Below are 23,156 nucleotides of genomic sequence, written 5' to 3' on the forward strand. Positions count from 1 at the left end.
TCTATACCACTTTATGAGAGAGAGTGGGAAGCTTCCCCATGGTCACGTAGTGAATTTAAGCTGGGGAAAACATTTTAAGTCAGGGACTTCCTGGTTCTTGCCCACCATTCTATTCAAGGAAAGAGCTATGGTTTTCTGAACTGGAATATAGAAAGGACCACTTAATCTTCTCAAATCAAACTAACTACATAGGGTGCAAATGCAGTTGTTTCATACCAGCCAGGCTGGAAGGCAGTGTGGCAAGCCTGGAGCTGGCACAGCAGTCGGGCTTGATGCTTTCAAGAGGTGGCCATGGAGCAGACTCGAGATCCAGCAGATACTAGCTCAGTCCCCACCCCAGAATCAACATTTTTTTTCTCCCTCTCCCATGCCACTAGAACTCATAGAAGTGTAGAGTTGGAAGGGATCCTGAGGATCATCTAGTCCAACCCCCTGCAATGGAGGAATCTGTCCCATATGCAGGGAACTGAACCTTCGCATTATCAGCACCACACTCTGACCAACTGAGCTATCAAACTAGCAGATTTTTATTTTGTGGTGTAAGCACTGATTATTGGGGAAACAGTAAGTAGGTCGTGATTAGGCTTGAGCCGCAAGGTCTAATACTCAACTAAATATTGTACCAATACTTGAGCAGCTGGTTTTAACGTATTTTTCGCCCTATAGGACGCACTTTTCCCCCTCCAAAAATGAAGGGGAAATCTGGGTGCGTCCTATGGGGCGAATGCAGACTTTCGCTGAAGCTTGGAGAGCGAGAGGGGTCGGTGTGCACCGACCCCTCTCGCTCTCCAGGCTTCAGGAAGACATCCGCAGCCTAGGCAGCCTGCTTCCCGGAGCGTCGGGTGCCCTGAAAGCAGAGCGCCCGGCGATTCAGGAACACCTCCGCAGCCTAGGCAGCCCTGCAGGAGTTCCCCGCAGGGCTCCCCACGCCGCAGATAGCAGCCTGCCGCCCGGCGGGCGGGGCGCCCTGAAGCAGAGCGCCCCTCGCACCGGGCAGACATCAGCCAGCCCCACAAGCTCGGGGGACAGCAGGGAGGCGCAGCGCCGCCATCCTGCTGTTCCTCGACCTGGTTCAGTTTCCCCGACCTGCTTTTGGGGGGGAAATAAAGGGGGAAAATCCTTTATTTCCCCCCCCCAAAAAAAACTAGGTGCGTCCTATGGGACGGAGCGTCCTATGGGACGAAAAATACGGTATTTCATCATTTAATGGCAAGAATACAGAAGATGAGCAATATGAGCAACATGTTTAGAGATCAGGAAGCTTGGCCTTTGGCATCTAATGCCAGTGGAGGGAGCCCTGATGCCAGCAGATGCCCCTTCCTAGCTTCCTATATAAATATTAAATATCCGTACAGAGATCACTGTCAAACAATCGCAGACAGTGATAATTAGATCTCCACATTACTGGAGTTTCCCACACCACTACCACAGAACTCCCAAGGGAGGCAAAAGTCCAGATGGAAATGTGACATACACGAGCCATCTTCCTGCCAGTGTGCTGGCTAGGATTCTGCACAAAGAAGCACAGCTACCATTTACCCTTTACACAAGCACAAGCCTGTCTGAATCAAAGAAGGTCTGGCTGTAACTGATGAGTTCCAAGTATTGTTCACATGGGTTTGTTCTTCAATCAAATGAATTGTTAAGACATGTTCTAGCATCACATGTCCAGGTATCAGGTTCTGGCTAAAGGCCAGGATTTGGCCATGCACTGACAAAGTGTAATTTCATTGGGGTGCTAACAACACTTTTTATTTAGGCATTTTTGTACTGCTTTATTTGTTTCCTTGAAAGGCCATCATGAAAAGGAGCATAATAAAAACATAAAGCATAAGAATAGACAGCATTGGTTGGCATCTGTTTCAGGAGGCAATGGAGGAGTGAGTCTTTGGGGGTGAGGTCAAGCATCATAATAACAGCCCCCCTTTTAATAGGGCATGGGTTATTTAATGGCCAAAGGTCTGAGTATAGAGGAATGTTTTTGCCTGGCACCTAAAAACATGTAATTATGGTGCCAGGAGAGCCCCTCTGGGGAGAGCATTCCACAGACAGGGAATTATGACAGAAAAGGTTCGTTCTTGTGTTCTCACCCTCTGAACCTCTCAGGGTGTGGGGACATAGAGAAGGGCCTTTGGTGAAAAGCACAGGGTCTGGGTTGGTTGATATGAGAAAAGGCAGTCCTTAAGGTATTGAGGTCCTGAGCCATGTAAGGCACATTTATAATGCACATGTGACCTCAAAGGAAAACTTACATTTTGGCGCCACAAGTAACTCCAAAGTTATGTCTAAGATATTCTTTGTTGAAACAAAATCACGAGGTTGTGCTCACTTCGGCAGCACGTATACAGAGGTTGTCAATAACCATTAGGTATGCAGCCAACTCCCCATTTGCACACAGTTGAGGCATAAGTGACACCTGGAGCGGGTTTATGCTCATCCTGCTGAACGCAACCCCTGCACAAATGGGGAGTTGCCTGTAGTTAAACCATATTAGGCAATTTCTGCCTTTAAATTTGTATAATTTTCCAATTCTGTTGGCAAAGTATTTAGAACTAAAAGCTTCAACCTGATGGGGCTCTGGAAACTACCTTTTCAAATTAATAATAATACGATTGGTGTCTGTTTAATTAATAAGCACACTATAGAGCTGCAACTACAATATAGAGCTGTAATGTTTGCAAAAACCTAGCAGTGATATTTGGAAAGCATAGTAGAATAGTGGTTGTGGACAATTACATTTCTTGTCAAAATTCAACAAGATGCACTGGTATAAACAGCCTTCACAATTTTTTTCACATGGAAATCAGGCCTTTGGGAAGGATAAAAAGGACTGCAGCCTTATGCACACTTCTGAGAACAGATCCCACCAAATTCTTCTGAGTACACATGCACAGCATTGCACTGTAAAAGTGGGGGAAAGCTTTCAGATTCACTTATGGCCTTGTAAGAAGAAAGCTGTGTCCCTTTCCGTTATTATACATGAATCAGCTCTGCCTGCTCTCTAGACTAGAACAGACTTACCATTAAAATGAGACAACCGAAGGCAACCTTTACCATAACTCAGCATTTTAAAATATAACAGTGGCAAGGATAGAACACAGAGTTCTTGGTCTTTGTTCACACAGGTGCTTTGGGGAGAGACATTGAAAAATGACTTTAAATGCACAACATTGTGCTATTTAAAGCTGAGAATTAAAAACCAGTGAGCACTGCAGCAATTTTTCCATTGTTAATCTTGCCCGATGGAAGATGCTATGGATTGCTTTTTTGCTTTAGGTTCCTATCATGTGCCATTTAACCTGGCAGCAAGCCCCCATTGTACTTAGCAGAACTTACTTCTGAATAGACATGGGCAGGACTGCACTGTTAATGAATTTTATGTAGTGCTTTGAAAATGTGTCTGTGTCTGGACGCCTATTATTTTTTTAGCCATACCAGTCTCTCAGGAACTCTATCTCCCAATTCTAAGCAAGCCAAGAAAGTGGATCAGCCACTCAGTCAGATGAACACTGATTTTACAAGCTTCCTAAAAATACTATCACCTTCAGAGCATTATCACAAGGCATGAAACACTCCTTCGCAAGTACTAAGTCCTAAATTCAGAAGACTCTTGTCTTCTGTCCTGTCATTTCCTCTTTCTGCCTCTCTTGCATAGAGCTTCGTTGACCCATCTGCTCCCATATTCCTTACCCCTTCTTATAACCCTTTTACTTGACTAGATTTCCCCCTCCCAAATGTATCCCTCATGAAAGGAACACAATGTTTTCTCATCTTTACTCCTTTGTTGATCTGGCTTGTTGTCTAATCATAGTTGAGTCACTGCTCTTGGAGATATGGTGCCTCCCTGCTTGAGACTTCAGGGAGTACTATAAACACACAGTATATAATTCAAAGAGATGGGATGAGCAAACAATGCAAGCTCCTTTATGAGCAGGCTTAGTACTGCTTAAGATGCCTAAGGAAATCTTACTATTAAGAAAGGTTTGATGATGTGGCCTGAAAATGCTGTATGAAAGATCTCTTGAGAGTCAGTAGAGTCTTGGTATACAAATGTCAGGGAGGACAACAAAGAGAGGCTAAGACTATGTGGCTAGCTTTAGCAATCACTACTTCATAGCTATGTTTTGAAATATCAGCAAGTTACCTTCAGGAAAAATAAATATTGGTAAAGTTTGAGGTGTGAAGATTACTTTGTTGGTATTTTCAAAATAGGCATTGATTCAAACATTAAAATCAATACAAACTTATACCACTAATTCATTACGCAAGCTTTAGGTAAAGCATCAAATCTATTCAACTCAGAGTACATCCACTGAAATCAATGGACCTAACTTAGTCATGTTTATTTTTTATTTATTTTTATTTTTCTCTCCCTTCCCCCGGCATGTTTATTAATTACAGTGGGTCTACTCTGTGTAAAACATAGCTGAGTACCAACCTATTTATTTTCTGTAAGCCATTCTTGTACCACTCAACTGTGACCAAGTAAAAGAAAAAAAATAAGAAAAAAACCTGTGACCAAGTAACAGAACCCAAAATGGGCCTCTGCAAATAAGAAATGGCTCTTTAGCAGCTCAGATTTCTATTGCCAACACTGCAAGAACAAGCAAGTGTTTGGGTTGCATGTTCCCCCTTCTATCTTGCATGTAATAAAATGAAGCTTGTTGTTCCTGTTTTGGACAAACCACAGTTTCCAGTTATGAAGACAAGAAACTGTAGCTTGTTCTAATCTCAGCTCAAATAAACCCGTTTTCAGCTGTGGTTTCAGATCCTGATTTGTTAACCAATGAAGAAAAACAAATCAGCTTCTCATATTCAGATATAGCACTGTGGTTTGTTTGTTCTTAAAAGTCATCAGAAGCCTTAAGCTTCCTTATCTTGAGAGGAGACTGTACAAGTCTAAGATTTGCACTTGCTCATCCCTGTACTGTAATCCTAAACAATGCTTTATAATCAATGGCAACTGCATGGTGGATAAGGCTTTTAGTGGCAACTAACCAGATGGGACACGGGTGGCGTTGTTGGTTAAACCACAGAGCCTAGGCCTTGCCGATCAGAAGATCGGTGGTTCAAATCCCCATGACAGGGTGAGCTCCCGTTGCTTGGTCCCTGCTCCTGCCAACCTAGCAGTTCGAAAGCACATCAAAGTGCAAGTAGATAAATAGGGACCGCTCCAGTGGGAAGGTTAACAGCGTTTCTGTGTGCTGCTCTGGTTCGCTAGAAGCGGCTTAGTCATGCTGGCCACATGACTCGGAATCTGTACGCTGGCACCCTCGGTCAATAAAGCGAGATGAGTGCCGCAACCCCAGAGTCGGCCATGACTGGACCTAATGGTCAGGGGTCCCTTTACCTTTACTTTAACCAGATGGTTATATACTATCCTCTATTATCAGAAGCAACATGCCTCCGAATACCGGTTGCTGGCGTACGAGAATGGGAGAGGGCTATTGCCTGATTATGGTCTTCCCATAGGCGCTTAGTTGGCTACTGTGTGAAACAAGATCTGATCAGCAGGGCTCTTTTAATGTCTGGACCAAGCCGTTGCATTTAGGTAGGACAAAGTAGAAGAGCTACAAACAGGGACCAGGGTTCAAATCCCCACAGCCATGAAGCTCATTGGGTAACATTAGACATGTTACAATCTCTCAGCCTAACCCACCTCACAGGGTTGTTGTGAGAACAGTATGGAGAGGGAGAGAACAATGTACTCTACCATGAAGAAGTGTACTTTTCCTTGGAAGAAAGGTGGGATTTTAAAAAGTTTTTTTTTAAGTAAGTAAAAAGTCACCATCTACAAATTAACTATTTCAATTTAATTATATTTTAATGTTCAACAGGACTATTCCAGAGTATGTGGTATGTAGTGAGAAACCTCAGACTATTCAGTATATACAGTACAGTATATTAAAAGTTCCCTTACAGCACCCCTATACCAGGTAGATTTTATGTAAAAGTTAAAGGCAGAGGAGGAACTTACTAAATGCCAAGGATGTTTGTTTAAGATCCGAAGCATAAATTTCCTCTGTGGGTCATTTATTTATGGGTAACTTATAACCTTTGCTTGATCATTTGTTTGTTAGAGATAACCATGCACATCCTGGATTCAGCTGGGAAATCTTTTCTAGCTAGTAGGACTAAAGGGTCAAAATATGCCTTGTGAAATTCACCATGATTCCCCATTGCAAGTTGGAGGTACCCAAAGGTGAATTTGGCTTCAAGAGTCTGGTTTACAATAACAGTGGCCATTATTGCACTTGCATGTTGCAGATAGGGGTAAGGCCTAGCATCTGAACACCCATCACCAGAGCCTTGACACCAACATCTTAAACCCAGTTCTGTGTGTCATTGAAATAACTCAAGAGCCTGATGAATCTTAGGCCCTAGGTAGACAAGACACAGGATTCCATGCCTCTTTTCTGCGATGGACTTTTGCTCTGAAATGAAAAGTATCCTTGGAAGGCTGCAACCAGGAGTTGAAGAACAGATGGAGGAGTTACATCATCATCATCATCATCATCATCATCATCATTTATTTATACCCCGCCCATCTGGCTGGGCTTCCCCAGCCACTCTGGGCAGCTTCCAAAAAAATATTAAAATACTGTAATACATCAAACATTAAAAGCTTCCCTAAACAGGGCTGCCTAAACCCTCGGGCAACTTGTCCACCCATGATTACCCTCAAGCTGCTTTCTTACCAACAGCAAAATGGTGGTGATTTTGAGTAGACAAATAGTAGGTAGGGAGTTAAGTAGAAGCTGCAAGTCTTCCTCGTCCACCACTACTCTTCTTTCAAGTGCTACTTTACATTTTTTTAAAAAAGGTGGTAAGAGACAGATAACTCTTTTCACATATATTTTGGCTATTGCTTACAAAAATAGCTAGCTTTTGAACCTTGAAGCTCATAGGAACCCCAGGCATTACCATCTTCCAAGAGTTTTCCCACATACCAACCATTTACTTCATGAAGCTTTGGTGAAGGGTGATAGCATATAGGTATAGCATCAGCTTTACGTGCAGAAGGTCCTGAAGTCAAGGAGGGCAGAGAAAGGGTCCCCATCTGAAGCCCTGGAGAAAGCCACTTCTGGCCTGCCCAGGAGGTGGGGTTGCGGGCTTCACGCCCACCCCATGTGAGCGGGGGCTGGTTTCAGCCCCCGTGAGAGCAGGGAAATCCCAGCCGCGTCGTCCACCCAGCCAGCCAATTGGGTGGCTGGGGGGGCGTGGCCTGCCCTATTTAGGGCTGGCGCGGCCGGGGCTCACCCTTTTTTGCTGGCTAGCCCCCACGTTTTAGCCCCCTTTAGGTAGGTTTCTGACTTTGCTATGGACTTCGGTCTGTCGCCGCAAGGGGCATGGTAGGAATTTTTCCCAATTGGCAATTTACAGCCATTTGGTTTTTCGCCTACCTCGTAGCAACTCGTCACAACTTCTCAGCATTGGCGGTTAGGCATTGGTAAGAAGGGGTTTAGAGGATGTGGGGGGGGAGGAACGCCATCACCTCCCCCCAGAGATTGAAGGGTGGTCTGGTAAAGGACTCCGGGGGGCGTGGCCCTGTCCGAAGCCTATGGAGGTGTGGGCCTAAGGCACGCCCCTGAGCGGTGACCCGGGGGAGCTCCTAGTTGACGTGCCTCAGCAGGAGACTCCCCCACTATGGTGTTAACCCTTCCCGTGTCTCCAGCAAATGGGCTGGAGCCGGATAGTCGATAGGACCAATGCCTAAGCCAATGCCTCTCATTCCTGAATTCAATAAAGTTGTGGCCTAATTTGCCCATTTACCCTTAAATTCTGGTGTCTGGTATCTTTATTTATCCTTGGTGGGGGGCAGGAACTCACCACGCAACCACTGTCAGTCATCCTAGATGATACTGAGCTAGCTAGGCCAATGATCTGACCAGTGGCGTAGCGTGGGGGGTGCAGGGGGGGCCCGGCCGCACCTGGCGCAACATCGGGGGGCACCCTCGCACTCGCAGCTCTCTGCCCCTACCTAAAATCCATGGGTTAGGGGGCGCAAATTACTTGCCTTGCTGACAACCCACGCTACGCCGCTGGATCTGACTGTTAAAAGTGGTTTCCTGTTTCTGTACATTTGAGAGGATCTGGTGGCTTAAATGGCACAGAGATGGTAAAACAACTTATCTACCACCCAGGTAGATGTTTGGAGTAATCAAGAGGTTACAGGGGAAAAACAGTCTCCTTTTCCTCTGTTTTCCTCTCTTCAGTCAAAATTGCTTATCTGTTTTGGTTATGGAAATTTGTTGGGGAGATCAAGCTACTCATCTGCCCTCCAGCAAAGCAGTCACAAAATGCTTCACACTTTTAATAAAGGATCTAGGTTCCAAAGGAAATGTTCACTGCATGTTATCTTTAAAAAAAAAGAAAGAAAAAAGAGTAGTAGTTAGTTTCCAGGTGTGGGCACTTCGGTGAGGTAGTTTTGGGCAAACAAAGGAAAGGAAGGAATAGCTTCTCACCTCCACCTCTGGCTACTTTCCATTTTAAGATGTTGGAAGGAAAGAGACAAGGCATCTCAAATTCAGCTCCTAGCTGCATGCAAATGAATGCTGAGGAGGCAGTAGGAGACATTCATTCAGCTGAACTTTGTGATGGAAAGAGAGATCCACAGCTGGGAATGCCTCCCCATCATGTGGGTCAACCATCTGTGCTTGGGAGATAAGCGCCTCCCTGTGAAGAGGTTGTGCTTGGCTAATTGTGGAGAATGCACGGGAGACGCAGGAGGAGCGAGTGGCTCTTAAAGTTGCTTGCAGGGCAGAAAGTCTGGCGAAATGAGTGTAAAGGCTGCTTCTGATTTAAGAAAATTTAAAAGGGGGCACGTGTCCTATGATGACCTTAAGCATACTTGGAACGTAACAGGGCAAATCTAGGGGTCATCGGATGAGCTCTAGTGTGCATCTGTCCGTGAGTCATTTGTTCCACTGTAGACAGAGGCAGCCTGTGTCATGGTAGGAGTAACACTTGTATGCATTTTATCCACCCCACATTACTCTTGTATAAAAAGAGGCAGGAAGTTTTCTTGCAGCACTTCCCACACCTACCGGTATATTACATGCAAGCAGAAGAGATGGGGGGAAAGAACACCTGTTTTTATATAATGCACATATATGTTTACTGGGGAAGTAAATTCCATGAACATCTGAGTTCCCATAAATACCAAGAGCTTGGTATTTACAGCATGGTGGCTATTGGTTAAACTACATGTTACACACAAATCTGTATGGTAGAGGTGGATGTCATTTTTTTAAAAAGAAAAGATCTATGGAGGTGGCAATTGAGAGCAGAGAAGTGATTGGGAGAAGGTATGCTTCATCCTCCCCCCCCCCCAATACCATTTTCCTGCTCCAATTGCCCCCAAATGAGTTTTCTTTCTCCATCCTGGAGTTTCAGATATATGTTTGTAAGGGCAGAAGGGATAAAGCTGAGTTCAAGATTCACAAGTGAAAATTTATCATAGAATTTATCAGATTCCACATTTCACATCTGGAAAATACAATCCCCACAAGGTACAATGCTCCCCATTTTTAATGAGTTGAAGAAAATGAAAGAAGAGCTTGTGTTCACCTGGCAACAAGAAATTTAGTTTTTAAGAGCTCAGAAACACCTTGTCAGACTCAGAAGAGTACTTCCTGGCTGATCTGCAATGAATCATCACTGTTTATAGGGCTCCAGCATGCGGTAAGCCCTGAGGCAATCTGGCTGGAAAGGATGTGAATGAGATAATTATGTTGCCTGTCTACTTGAGGAACACCTGCTTTTCAAAGGTATTTCTATTGTTGAATAAAAGAATTTGCATGTGGGTATAGCAACACCACACATTTAAACTCTGTAAATTATAATTATGTGTCTAGCAGAACATTCTCAGCACTGAAACTGAGCCACACGTCCTAGGATTCTTTGGAGGAAAGCATAGACAGTTTAAGCTAGTTTTAAAAATAAGCGTAGGCTGTAGGTCTTGCCATATAAAGAGTTCCCATATTTGATATTCACTTGTTTCCCCATTTGTATATTTCTGCCTAGGATACAGTAGAAAAAAGAAAAAGAAAACAAAGTACAGTGGTACCTCGGGTTACATATGCTTCAGGTGACATATGCTTCAGGTTACAGACTCCACTAACCCAGAAATAGTGCTTCAGGTTAAGAACTTTGCTTCAAGATGAGAACAGAAATCATGCTCCGGCGACACGGCAGCAGCAGGAGGCCCCATTAGCTAAAGTGGTGCTTCAGGTTAAGAACAGTTTCAGGTTAAGAACGGACCTCCGGAACGAATTAAGTACTTAACCTGAGTTACCACTGTATTAGATAGGTAGCCGTGTTGGTCTGCCATAGTCAAAATAAAAAAAATTCCTTCCAGTAGCACCTTAAAGACCAACTAAGTTAGTTCTTGGTATGAGCTTTCGTGTGCATGCACACTTCTTCAGATACCACTGTATTGTTTCTCATCATTTTGATGACTTGAATGGATATCATTCAGGTAAAAAAGGGTGTGGAAACCCAGTTGCCTCACAGGTACTATTTACTTCATGTTAGAACGTAAGAGCCCTGCTGGATCAGGCCCAAGGCCCATCTAGTCCAGCTTCCTGTTTTCCCAGTGGCGAAGTGACTAGATGTACAATATGAATCAGTAAGGTGTCAATTACACCTTATATGTTTTCAGGTCCCTTTCTTGGGGAGGGAAGTTGCATCACTGAGAAGCTTTCCTGACTTTACAGTGCAATCTGGCCTGCAAGGCTGATTTTCCTATAGCCAAGCTTATCTGTCCTATGCTTGACATCATCTAGGACATCAGGTGTGGGGCAGGCAAAGCTGGGGCTCTCTGATGAAATGGGGGAAACAGCCATTGACAGCATTCATACCTTTGTCTCGTTCTCTTTTAAAGCCAAGTTGGTGGCCATCACTGGCTCCTGTGAGAGCAAGTTCCATAGATTAACTACAGTGTGTCAGGGCCAGTGTGGTGTAGTGGTTAAGAGCGGTAGACTCGTAATCTGGTGAACCGGGTTCAATTCCCCGCTCTTCCACGGGCAGCTGCTGGGTGACCTTGGGCCAGTCACACTTCTTTGAAGTCTCTCAGCCCCACTCACCTCACAGAGTGTTTGTTGTGGGGCAGGAAGGGAAAGGAGAATGTTAGCTGCTTTGAGACTCCTTCAGGTAGTGATAAAGTGGGATATCAAATCCAGACTCCTCTTCTTCTATTTGAAGAACTTTATTTTCTCTGTCTGGAATCTTCCAGTGTTTAAGTTCAAGTATTATGCTTGAGGATGAAAAAAACCCTATCTTTATCCACATCCTCCACGCCTCTGACATGTCCCCGCCATAACTCACTTTTATTCTAAATTAAAACACCCCCATAGTTGTTGCCTTTCTTCATAGGGAGCTGCTCTAGCCTCTTGAGCATTTTGTTTGACCTTTACCTTTTCCAATTCTACAATATCCTTTCTGAGATAGGTGACCAGAACGGTACATAAAAATGAACACACAGAGACACACAAAGACAGAACAGGGAGGTAGAACTTATTGCCCTTTCACAACAACTGCACATTGGATCAACACCATACTTGAGCTGTCTGCTAGGACCCCAAGGTCAGTCACTGTCAGTTCAGATCACACTAGTGTGTGTGTGTGATAATATATTTTTTTTGGTCCAGTGTGCCTCAGTAGTGATCAGCAGGGGTGCTCACCTGACCTCTCATCACCGGCTTACTGGGATGGGGAGGTACAAGGCGGGAGGTCGGTCGGTGTGGTGCAAACACAATAGCAGAGCCATTTCACTGCTCCCATTGGTGCGTTTGCACCACACCATCCTCAATACCATTGCACCCCTCCTAGGAAGGTGCAGTGACTGCAGTGGCAGAAGGTCAGATAAGCACTGATGACTACTACTGGTGTACACTTACTGACGCTGAACAGCATCTGCCATTTTACTGCCCACTTATGCAGCCTGGAGAGAGATTTAATATTTTGTTGGAATCCGCCCAGAGTGGCTGGAGAAACTCAGCCAGATGGGCGGGGTAACAACAACAACAAAACAACAACATCAAAACAACAACAATAATATATTATCATTATCATCATCATCATCATCATTATTAAGCTTTTGCCACTTCTTATGTGTTTCAACCTCTCTGAACAACTGGGCTTAATCAGCAAACTTGGCTATATTACCGCTCATTCCTAACTCCATATCATTTATGAATATGTTAAAAAGTACATGTCCCCAAATCAATCCTTGAAGGGCTCCACTTTCTTCATCTCTCAGTTGCAGCCCCCACCCTACCATGACACAAATCTATTCCAAACATTGGGGAAGTTTTGAAAGCAGTTTCTAATGCAGCATGATTCTATTATTATTTTTGATGCTATGCAGAATTGGCTGTTGGAAGGGAGATTTAAAAAAAGTCAAAGGCAGGGATGGCTCTGCACATGCCATTAGGCCCACCCAAAGGCTCAGAACACGCCTTACAGTGGGCCTCCATACAGTGGCCAGTATGTTTTAAGATCAGGATGCAGAAAGCTTTATTAACAAGAAATCTATGCAAATATGATTTTTTTTCCATGAATGCATTTTAAGGGAAGGCAAAATTATATTGTAATAAATGTCTTTCAAAGTATATTCTGGGCATGAAAATGACTGTGTCTTCCCTTATATCTGTGTTCCTTTTGTGTGATTTTATGCCCAAAGCAATGAAGTGAAACTCCAAACATTGCTGCTTCTACCTCTCCATCAATATATACTGCCCATGGAGAAAAGCAAGAATTGCAGTAGGTTTGGCGGGGTGGGAGGGGGTAGGGGAGTGGGGATGAGGGAGGCTGACAGTAGTGATTAAAGAAACAAGTTTCTTACAAGCAGACATTCATGTTGCTAAAGGATGTTCATAAATTGTTTCCATGTAACTGAGCAAGTAGGAGACTCTGGAGACGGCAAGAAACAAGAATCCAGGCGATGCAGATATTGTCACTCACACCGCCAGCATCTTTGTGCTTAGTAATAGGGCTATTGGGATAAAATATAATGCACCATTATTGTTCCTGGCTAGCTGAAAGTATTTAGCAGAGCTAGAAGGAGCGGATCAGCATTTTATCAAGGGTACAAGCAGTACCTGCTGGGGTGAGGGGAGTGTTCAAATGCAAGGCACTGCAGCATGTTCTAATTGTAATGTCAAGACAAGTATACTTTTAGGCAATGGGAAAGTGGAACATTCTGTCCTCTTTTGTACATCACAAATGTTCTTATCTGCAGCCTTGCAGGAGTATTAAAAAAAGAAGAAGTTTGTGACAAATACCATGCCCCTCTCCCCAACTCAAAAACATTTTCTTCTGTTTGTAAGGGAATTAGCAGAACTACTTCCACAACAGCTTATCATGACCAATGGCCAAATTCTTTGTCAGGCAAAAGAAGATTAATGGCTGTTTGATGCTCCGAGATGGCTAGTGAATGTCTCTTTATGAGAGGTGATTGTCACAAGATGGTTTCTTGATACGAAGGCCTCTTTGGAATGTTCTGAACACAGGAAGCTATTAGCTTTCAGAAGATCCCATGTCATGTTTAGGGCAGGTCCATTTCTTGAACCAGACTATGATCCCAGAATGCTATGGGCTAAACACAGAGACCAGGCCATCTTGGAACATACAGTAGGCAGGTGTGGTGTGGTAGGGGATTATGGAAGGAAGGACATCAGTTTGCATATAGCTGTAAGCCTGCTGTCTGAAAAGCAGTCTTGAGTCTAGGTTTTTATTTTGAAAAGTCTCAGGCCTCTCAGGCCAACACCTCTGACTGAGGGGAGAGCTTTTGAAAGTGCGTGTGTTTGGGAGAGAGAAAAGCAATGAACGGAAGTAGTAGCTTTGGAAAAGACCCTTTAGTGGCTGCCTCTCTGGGAGATCCGAGGTAGCCTGCAGGACAGTGGAATAGCTGCCTGTATTAAAAAGAAATTCTCTAGATAACAAACTGTGCCACATTAAAGATCTGCTCTGCATTGATGGGTAAATGTGTGTGTCCTTGTGTATCTTTAGAGGATACTTCGTGGAATGTATTGTTATGAGTTCGGGCAGGGGTATACCTAGGGACCCTCGCACCCTTGGTAAGGAGCTGTATCAGTGCCCCCGCCCACCAAAAAATTACTTTACCACAATAGCCACATTATTTGTCTAAAAATTACTGCTAAAATGAAATTAACTACTGTTGGTTTAGATGGGAATGCTTTAATTTCATCGATTAAATGCTCCAAGTAATTTAATGGTGCAAATAATAAAGTACATAAATCAGTTATGCACTATAAGCAGTAGATCAATGTACACTATATGCATAAATCAGTAATATGCTATAATACATTGACTTACCTTAACCCTGGATTACTAACCCTGACTAAAACTTACATTACTAACTCATCATATTCTTTTATGACCTTTTTTTAAATACTTATTTTCCTGTTCCTATTTATTTTGAAAAAATTACATGATCTACTTTGGCATAGTATGGAGATGCAGGATTAAAAGAAATATCTGGTCTAATGTGTTTAAACAGTATTTTATTACTTATAAATCTATGTGTATGAACAAGTTAAAATTTCACTTTTCTTGCTTTGCCTGAAGCAAATTTGCTATGGCATCTACAATAATCTGTGAAACCACTTCATCTTTGATTGATAATAAGGCAAGGCTGGTCAATCTTTCTTGGTTCACAGTACAACAGAGATAATTCTTTATCAACTTGAGCTTGCTAAAGCTGCGTTCGCAAGATGTGTCTTGATGTTTGGCTAAATTTCATCCAGAGAGTACTCTTATATACACTTGTTTGATGCAACTCAGTATTCTTCCCCATCTTTGAAGAAGGCAGAACAAAATGTGAAGTCTATTTGTCTGATCAAATCTTGTGCTCCAAAAGCTGTTCCATTGCTATAATTTCTGTGATCTGCCATGTCATGCAGTACTGAAAAAACACAATTTACTGACTTTCAAAAAGCACTAATTGCTCTCTGTTTAGATGACCACCTCATATCACTGTGACCTTTTAAAGAAACTCCAAGTATGTCCATTAAAACTTGCTATTTTCCTGTAGAACCACTGAAAAAAATTGAAGAGTTGTTGTACAGTTCCAAAAAACATTACAATCATTGCTCAAACATTTGCAGCCTGGTATCTAACAAGATTTAAACTGTGGGCAGCACAGGGTATATATCTCACCAAATCATAAACCTGAGATAATCTTGCTTGTTTGCCATTGTATTTTCCAGCCATGCTACTGCCATTATCATATGCTTGACTATGGCAGCCATTAATTTTCAAACCGTCTGCCTGTAGTTTTAATAAAATATCATTTGAAAGGCCCTTTCCTGTTTTTTCATTTGTGTTTACAATATGACTTGGCTCGTCTGCTCCATCTAAGCACTATTTGTGGTGCAGTTGAAGATGACAGAAAAATATTTTGCTGCTTTAATTTCTCCCAATATCTCTCATCCTTTACTTTCCCTGCTATCAACTCAATCAACTCATTTTCATATTTTTTTTGGGGGGGGGGATAACACAGAACTTATTTATTTGCATTCACATAGGTCATGTGAGCTGCTAGCTGAGGGCTTATCAATTCCAAGGTACTGAGGAACAGTGCTTTCTTTTCTGGGGGGGACACAGGGAGACGCATACCTCTAAACATTTTGTGAATCTAAGTTTGGCCTCATTGAGGGGCAGTATTTCAATACGAATAGGAAAATGAGAGTACCTCTAAACATATTTTTTTGGGGGGGAAACATTGCTGAGGAATATACCAGGCTCCCATGAAATTTCCCTCCAATTGCCTCCATGAAGTACCAAGTTGTCTTGGGCACAAAAAATGATAACATTGACAGCAACTTTTAGAATGTTTTGCCATTTCTCAGTATCTTAAAGGCTGTTTTTAACATCCAGAGTTTTACCAATTCGTAATCTTTCAAAGTCTTTTCACGTTGTGTATCAATGTCTGTGATGAGATGCATTTTAATGAATTTGTATAGAGGGATTCAAGTTTTTCCAATACTGAAAACCCTTCTCAAAGTCAGAAAATGTTGTGAGTTTTGGTCTCTCGAAGAAAAACAAAACACAATGGGAAACAAAAAAAGGGAGCATTTTTAGATTGGCTAAAGGATTGAACATTCAGTGCAGGAATACACATTTCCCCCAGAGCTGCACCCGTTACAAACAATGCTACAGATTTCCTTCAGATGGCTGTATACTGTGCAGTCTAGGCAATGCCACTGGGGGAGATAGTAGTCACGGATTGCAGAGCCAAGCCACAGAGAGACTGGGTATGTATTGAACAGTGCCAGGAACAGGGAAGACAGAGGAGAGCCGATGTCACTCAGAAGGATCATAGATCCAGAATAAGAGCAAGCAGCAAAACAGATTGCCAGCCCCCCCTGCAAACTGGAAATGGTCCCCAAAAGAGGGACTTCAACCCTGCTGCTTCATGTTCCTTCATGACAGTGAAGGTTTACTATAAGGAAAGAGCCACAGGTGACTGACTTCTGTCCCTACATACTAGAAAAAGAACCCAGAAATGAGACTTATAAGGGCACAGTGGTATTTAGCAAACTGGTACCTCTGTGTGGAAAGCTTTGTCCTGTCTTGTACAGGACTGCCAAGTGATGCCAAGTTAGCTGCTAAATCTAGAGAGATGACAGGATGTCTGACAGGCCTTAGACCAGGCATAGGCAAACTCGGCCCTCCAGATGTTTTGGGACTACAACTCCCATGAACTCAGGTAACAGGACCAGTGGTCAGAGATGATGGGAATTGTAGTCCCGGAACATCTGGAGGGCCGAGTTTGCCTATGCCTGCCTTAAACCTTGAAGAATTCTTAAATTGTGCTTTAGATTTTGATTATATAAGGCTGAAAGCCTGCATTCAATTGTGGCTGTTGGAATAATTTGATATGAAGGGCTGAAGTTGTTTATATGTGGGGAGGAAAGGCAGCATTTTTATTCCCTGTGTTGCTTGTTTTATTTTTCCATTTGTTTTTGCTGGCAAGTGTTGGTTTGGGGATAAAATATTTTGCAAGGTGTAGAAATCTTTAGTTTTATCCATGATGAAGCAGAGGAAGCTGTCTTATGCTGAGTCAGGTCCACTAGTCCATCAAGTAGTGCAATATTGTCCACATGCACTGGCAGTGGATCTCCAGGGTTCCAAATAGGGAACACTCCCAATCCTGAATGGGGACACCAGGGGAGGAATTAAAACGTCACACTGGAAATTGCTAGATTTTTTTGCTGAAGAGCTTTCCTTGTGGCAATGAGTTTCCCTTAAGTGAACGACATACATTTCTTCTGTAGATATTGTATCAGCCTCTTTTTCTTTTATATATTTTTTCTTTTCTCAACCCACATGCGTCTCAAAGTATTTTTATCCATCTCCTGTAAATTCTTCTCCCTTCACATTCAGCTCATACTTATTCTCCTCACCACCACTATGCCAGTTTCTTTCCTCACTCCCTCCTACATTCACTTCTTTCTCCTACAACAGCTTTCCTCTTATTCCCTTTTCAATTCCCTGTCTGTTTGGTTTGTTGTTGCCAAATTCCACACATTTAAGAATCTTAGAGTTGGAAGGGACAATGACCATCATCTAGTCCAACCCCCTTCAATGCAGGGATCTTTCATCTAACCTGGGGCTCGAACCCACAACCCCAAGATTAAAAGAGTCTCATGTTCTACAGACTGAGCTATCCCTCACCGTTTATTTCGCTTTCTAGTTTCCTCCATCACCTCATCCGGCCATTTCCCCTGAGAGGGGGGACACACACGAAGTCAAACCTCGTTGTCCCCCAGCCACTGTTACTTAGCATGGGAGAAGTTGCTGGCGCTGGCATTGGTCTAGCTAAAGGGCTATGGAGCAGCTAGGGGGCAAGTGACAGACAGCTAGGGAGGCCTTGAGCAAGATGTGGCACTGAGGCCCACCTGAAAGTGGACCAAGGACCACTGGAAGGCCACACTCTTTGAGAAACACTGTTCTAGACCAAAAGAATCATCAATGGCAAAAGTGAACAGGGAGTGGAGTCAGGGTCAAATTTTGCACAGCTGAAAGAAAGAAAGAAAGAATGAAAGAAAGATTCATTTTTATTACAGAGTTCTTGCATAACGTCTGGAAATGTTATCTCCTTGCATCACTTATGGTCAATCTGAAAAACTCCCCCAAAGTTTTGGCATTTCACCAATATTCTAATTCCTGGTTGTGCTCGTTAGCACTAAATAAAACTGGAGTAGGTTAAATGTCTCGGTGAAGGTGCTTGTTGAGAAAGGAAGGTGGTGTCAAAAATGTTGACACGATTTTGTAAAAAGATGCCAGGCATTTAGGAGATTCTGTAATTGGTAGCTCTCTTAGGCTTGCAGGCAACAACCCGCACACAGAAGGAGGATACTTGCAAAACAGTAAAGACCTAATGGGAAAGAATTTTCAAACCACCTAATAATACCTTTTCTGTTTCCCTGAAATGACAGGCAGGAAGATTGCAGAACATGTCCTGCTATTGATTCAGCTTCTCCTGTGTTGTCAGACTTGATTATCTCAATTTCTCCCAAGGTTTGACTTGATGGAGAAGGAATTTGGCTCATTAATACACGTCTTTCGAGCAGGCACTGCGGGGAGGGGGTGGAGAACAGCAAAACCAGCAACACCCAAATGCAGGAGAACTCCGTGTGGTTCTAGAACTAAAATCGAAAAGGTTTATCCATGGAGATGGAGCGCTACAGCTAATCCAGTGATGGACTATTAAATAAGTCTGGCTAAGGGGGGGGGATGAGGCTTTCCTTCCATCAGGCTTTGAGATAAAGTCAGGACGGCATGCTCCAGCCTGTCCTTTCTGTGGGCTACACCCTTTATTTAAGCCAGTGACGCTGAAATGTCCTTCATTTCAGGTAAGCTGGGTGTGGCAGATAGAATCCTGGCAAGCTTCCATTCACTGCAGCCTTTAAGCAGGGAGAGAACTATGAGTGATCTTGCCTTATTGACATGCCTCATCCTCATAGTCATCAGCAACCTCCCCTTTAATTTTTCAGGTCATCAGAACAGGATGAAATCAGGCAGGAGAAATTCACAATTCCTGAGGCCCTTCCTCCCATAAAGATAGATGCTCATGGTACACTGATAGACTATAGTAATGAATGAAGAGTTTACACGCTGTATGAAAGCAACATAAATGTCACTGTTCTCTCTTCTTGGAAGCATGTTGCCAAGTTAACGCACACAGATACTTCGTTGTCATCATTTGTGGTATAGTTGTTGTGTTTTTTTTTCAGGCCAGGGGCAGGGGTGGCTAAAACTTGGTGTATCCATCCCACACGCTCAGGCACACACAGACACTTGCCCTCATCAGCTATCTGTGCAAAGAAGCTGTTAAGACAACAAGCTCCCTCTCTGCTCACCTCATCCAGTGATGGGTCTAGCGGCCAGGAAGGGGACAGTTTGACTCCCCATTGGAAAAACGGAACTCTGCCCACCCTCTAGCTGTGTCTGCTTTGTTATATATGTTTCTGCCACCACTACCAAAATCAATCGGTTCTTGAAGGGCTTGTAAAATCTGCTTGGAAGGACTGGATCAGACTTCCAAAACAGGGGTTAGCCACCACTGTCGTATGCACTTGCTCCCACTTTGAAACCCCACTGAAGTTAGTAGGACTAATTCCTGAATAGACATGTAAAGGATTGCACCATAAATCTCCTTTGGAGAAGGGGGAAAGGTAGCTCCACTTTTCTGATGAGTGGTACAGTTGTAGACCAATCCAGGTGTGTGAAAATCAGTCTATCCATCAGTCCACCTCATTATGGTCAATCATTAGTATTAAAGAGAAAACAAACTTTGCAGAAATATGTAAAATAATACCAAACAAATCAAAATGGAGAACCGCAAAAATGAAATTAGTAGGAACTGTATTGTATTATAAAACACCAGGCATAGAAAACAAAATTATAACTCTGCCAAAATCAGTCCCTGGTGAGCTTTAGCCACACTGGAAAATGTGGATGCATTCCGATTTAAAAAGAATTTTAAAAAAGCACAAAATGCACCGTATCGTCCTGAGAATCGCTGTGAAAAGAGCTCAGTAAAAATCTTACAAAATATCACAATAAAAGGAGCAAAACATAAGAAAACAAGGTATCAGTTCTACCTTTCCAGATTCGCAGGGACATGTGGGGAGAAGGTATGTCACAAGGCTCCCCCGCCAATTTTCCTCAAATGCTGCAGACAGTCCAGGCAAGCGTGTGATTGATGCAATACTAGTGCAATAACCTTGCATTCTCCTAAGATGTTGTCCAACATCTTTTCTAGGCACATTTGTATACATTTTCATGGCGCATGGCAGCTTAGATGGTCAGATCACTAGTAATCCAATGGGACAGATTCTATAGAGCAAGGGAGATGATCATACTCGTAATATGGCTTATTAGAAACAGCTGAAGCTGCCTTAGACCAAGTCCACTGGTTCACCCAGTTCAGTAGTTGTGTACACTTGACTGGCAGTGGTTTTCGACAGTTTCACGCAGGAGTCCTTTTTAGGCTTACCTGGAGATGCTGGCAATCAAACCTGAGACCTTTTGCATGTAAAGCATGCAATGCATTCTAATTGTAACCTCCTCCATTTTCATATCCCCTTACCCCTCCTGCTGGTCCCTTTGGCTCAACTTGAAACCACCAACATTTGCTGCACATTATACAGGGCAGCTCAAGTCAGGGGCGAGTATTGCGTAACCCGTCGTTCTGCTGTTTTGAGCCAGATGATTATTTGGTATCTGCTCAGCCACCAGATCTTGTCACACTGAGTTAGTAGAGTTCCTCTCCTAACAAGGCAGAGGCAAGTCACAATGGCGGCAGATCCTTGCACTGAAAATGTGCCTTCCCTAATCATGTAGAAAGACGACGCTTCCACTTTTAACTGAAAAATGAGGAGTTCAGAAGCCATGGGAGTAGCCGGGGGGGGGGGAAGCAGGAGGGTAGCAGCCCCCACAGCAAGTAAATCAATAAAAGGTAAAGGGACCCCTGACCATTAGGTCCAGTCGTGACTGACTCTGGGGTTGAGGCGCTCATCTCGCTTTATTGGCCGAGGGAGCCGGCGTACAGCTTCCGGGTCATGTGGCCAGCATGACAAAGCCGCTTCTGGTGAAACAGAGCAGGGCACAGAAACGCCATTTACCTTCCCGCTGGAATGGTACCTATTTATCTACTTGCACTTGACGTGCTTTCAAACTGCTAGGTTGGCAGGAGCAGGGACCGAGCAATGGGAGCTCACCCTGTCACAGGGATTCGAACCGCCGACCTTCTGATCAGCAAGTCCTAGGCTCTGTGGTTTAACCCACAGCGCCACCTGCATCCCTAAATCAATAAAAAATACTTAACTAACTGAGGTTCTGACTCCCGCCCCCCTAACATGAAGCCTCCCCCCACCAACATAAAGCCTGGCTATGCCCATGGAAGACTTTCTTCTGCAGCTGCTTACCTCTCCAAGTACTGCCCCTCTCTCCAAGCACTTTTCTCCAGTCCAGCACTGGAGGAGGGAAGCTCCTGGTGCATGGGCAACGCCATGAGGAAGCAGGCAGGGCACCTGTTCCAGAACTGAGCTACCTGTGACGCGATTGGTCAGTTCCCAGAAGCCATGCCTATTGCTCAGTTGGGTTGCCAGTTGTTCCGCTAGAATGTGCCACAACATCATCGAAGTGACCTCAGCAAGCGTTTCAATTTCAAATATTCTGATCACTTCTACTCTTAGTTAAGTAATTTTGTTTATTTACCTGATTTACAGGGTGGCTGCCTCCCTGCCCTCAGGCCATGCTAATGCCCAGTGCTAGTGTATGTTGTGGGGCGGGCAAGCAGGCAGACTTAAGAAACTGCAGTGGGACGGCTCTGTGCTGCTCACCTGTGTGACTCATTTGTTTAAAAATATGTACCCTCTTTCTTTATGGCTGGGAGAAATCTGTGCTTAAAAATGTGGATCACCTGCCCTCTAGTTTGGCCTTGAGAATGCTGTGAAATGCAGTCTGATTTTCACATTTGGTACCTTAGTGCTCACTAGTTCAATAAAAAACCATTAAATCTCTCTCTCTCTGTGTGTGTGAGTGAGTGTGTGTGTGTGGATTCAGGTGGAAATGGGAAGAAAGCAAACTGTTAATATAACTTTCCTGACTGTAACCTTGTCTTTTATGCATTCTAGCTATTGAATGATTATTTATTCCTATGGTAAAACTCTTTAACACTGAAATACTGCTAGGCAGAAAATGGAATTGATGGTAGCTGTACAAAGAACTTCTTTGCACTGGCTCGTGAGTGGAGGTGGAGGCTTGGCTTAGGAGTCTGCGCTACGTGAATGCAATGATCTGGCTTTTCAGTGTGAAAAATTGGGTAATTCGACAATGGAGCGAGTGGGAAGCTTCTGGCTAGGTCATTCTGACTTGCAATGACCCTTATCTTCCATGAGGGCAGTATGAGGAGAGGTGGAAAGATAATTAATACAGACCTGCTGAGGGTTTCTTTCTTTCATCCATTAATGCTTTGCAGCCTGCAGAGATGAAATGACCCAGGTGTCACTTGCCTGAGCCTTTGAGGACACAGTTGATGTTCCAAATGAATGTTTAATTATCTGGATATAAATTTAATTGACATAAGCTTAAGCAGTCCTGATATTGTGAAAAAGACTTACCGGTAATAAAAATTAATCTCGCAGCAGCCTCACTTGCTCACATGTTGCCTAAACAGTTACCCAGCTCAAAACGGTAATACAAACTTGTACGTTAAAATGAGCTATTTAGAAAAGTGATGTTCTTTGGGGCCAGACTGCTAGTTACACACGGCATTTTTTTGGTTTCCTGATTTATTTGCTATTGAAAAGATACCTTGGGGACTACCATAGAGAATACCCAAAGAGAGGCTGTATAATCCTTTCCTTTACTGCTAGTAGTCTGCTCAAAGTTATCCCTCAAGCTGTTTCTCCACTCCCTTGGCAAAAGACATGGAGACCACACAAGCTGCCTTCTGTTCATGCACAAAATATGCCCTTTTGACAGGATTTGAAGAATTCGTAAGTGGAAAGAACTATTGGGAAAAGTGTTTCCAAGATATTTCCTTCTGCAGAGGAAATATTTGGGGTCGTTAAGAGTCAAGATGGCTTCAGTACTGCTCTCCTATACTATTTCAAACA

The 23,156-nt window shown here is 43.5% G+C and overlaps 1 long non-coding RNA gene across 1 annotated transcript; it reads right to left on the minus strand.

The window, feature by feature from the left end:
• Positions 1–14,748: 14,748 nt before the first annotated feature.
• Positions 14,749–21,542, minus strand: LOC308583119. The gene is made up of 3 exons (XR_014006062.1): positions 21,462–21,542; positions 18,443–18,605; positions 14,749–15,063 (listed from the first exon to the last, which is right to left on the minus strand). It is a non-coding gene; the product is annotated as an uncharacterized lncRNA (long non-coding RNA).
• Between the last annotated feature and the right edge of the window lie 1,614 nt (positions 21,543–23,156).

This window comes from Podarcis bocagei, assembly GCF_964188305.1.
Source record: "Podarcis bocagei genome assembly, chromosome: 3".
Classification (NCBI taxonomy): Eukaryota; Metazoa; Chordata; class Lepidosauria; order Squamata; family Lacertidae; genus Podarcis; species Podarcis bocagei.